General features: G+C 47.9%; 1 protein-coding gene and 2 non-coding genes across 3 annotated transcripts in view; 1 reads left to right on the forward strand and 2 right to left on the reverse strand.

Moving 5' to 3' along the window:
* Positions 1 to 1,384, reverse strand: part of LOC108800356 (kelch-like protein 7) — a gene marked incomplete at its 5' end in the record, with an annotated part of 25,030 nt that overhangs the window by 2,569 nt on the left and 21,077 nt on the right. The window lies entirely within an intron of this gene.
* Positions 243 to 314, forward strand: TRNAE-UUC. Its single transcript has one exon. It is a non-coding gene; the product is annotated as a tRNA-Glu (tRNA).
* On the reverse strand, positions 610 to 682 carry TRNAM-CAU. Its single transcript has one exon. It is a non-coding gene; the product is annotated as a tRNA-Met (tRNA).

The raw sequence follows: 1,384 nt of genomic DNA on the forward strand, positions 1-1,384 counted from the left end.
TTGTTACGCCACTATCCCCCACCATAGCCATACCATAGCATGCATCACCGCATCCGGCCCTCCCCACCTTCCCCCCGTTGCTAGAGCTCCAAAAAGTCTAGGGACACCTCTGACTCATGAATAGAAGTAACTAAAGTCAACAAGAGAATGCCAAGAAGTGTCAGTAAAGATATCCCTATCCTTATACAGACTTTGCCCAGCAGAAGGTTATCCTAATCAGAACCTCCACGTCATACAAGTTGTCCCATATGGTCTAGCGGTTAGGATTCCTGGTTTTCACCCAGGCGGCCCGGGTTCGACTCCCGGTATGGGAATGACAATTTTTTTTTCTCATCGTATTTGCTCATCTTACTTTTTAAAATAAATTCATTCTCATGCTCTAGGAAACATTACATATGATTTATTTTCATCTCTATGTCCAGATATTAACTCTCATATGATTTATTTAAAAGGCAAATTATGGTTGTAGGACAAAGGCAGAAAAAAATAATATCGCTGTAGCAGAATCCAGATTGCTTTTAAACGATATTGATCAGTAAAGAATACGGGGGAGGGGAATTATTAAACGTAAATCACAATAAAATGATATTACGGATGTAAAAAACGAAGTGCCCCGTGTGAGGATCGAACTCACGACCTTCAGATTATGAGACTGACGCGCTACCTACTGCGCTAACGAGGCAGCTGCACTTCCTGCTCTCCGGGACGGTGGTAGACATTTCCTGCTTGTGTCCTCATGTCTGCAGTCACAACCTTCTCTGCTTCCGGAATGAATCCTTCTACTTCCTGTCATCCATTAACCCTCTGCCTGCTGCCTTCACATTAACCCTTCCACCCCCTGAGCTGCCTTAAATGATCCTTCGCCTAACACTTATCTCTTTTCCTTTAACCCTTTCACCACAACGTCTGATTGAAGCTGCCTGCGTCCTTTAACCCCTTCGCTGCCACTGCTGTGTGGCATATGTCGGTGGCAGAGCTTGGCATGGGCACATGATCACAGCCGACTGTCGACTTTCCTGTATCATAAATTCCAGATCATTTCCCGGCCCCCCCACCTCACTTGTCCCCTGCCCGCCGTGTGTCCCGGGCGTACCCGTCCCTCCTGGGTGCCCTCCCTCTAAAGAGAACCTGTCCCCTGCACTACGCTGAACCATAGCGGGCTTGGCATGGGCACATTATCACAGCTGGCCTGTATCATAAATAAGGGATCACGCCCCGCCCTCCATGTGTCCCGGGAGTACCCGTCCTGGGCGGACCCGTGCTCTCTCCCAAAAGAGAACCTGTCCCCTGCCAGCCTGCCATGGGGGGGGGGCTGAGCTTAGCAGCACCCTTGTGATAGCAATAAAGTTAAGTAAAAAAAGTAAAGAAAAATGTAATAAAGGTT

Source organism: Nanorana parkeri, unplaced genomic scaffold (assembly GCF_000935625.1).
Source record: "Nanorana parkeri isolate BGI_ZX_2015 unplaced genomic scaffold, ASM93562v1 scaffold2005, whole genome shotgun sequence".
In the NCBI taxonomy this organism is placed as follows: Eukaryota; Metazoa; Chordata; class Amphibia; order Anura; family Dicroglossidae; genus Nanorana; species Nanorana parkeri.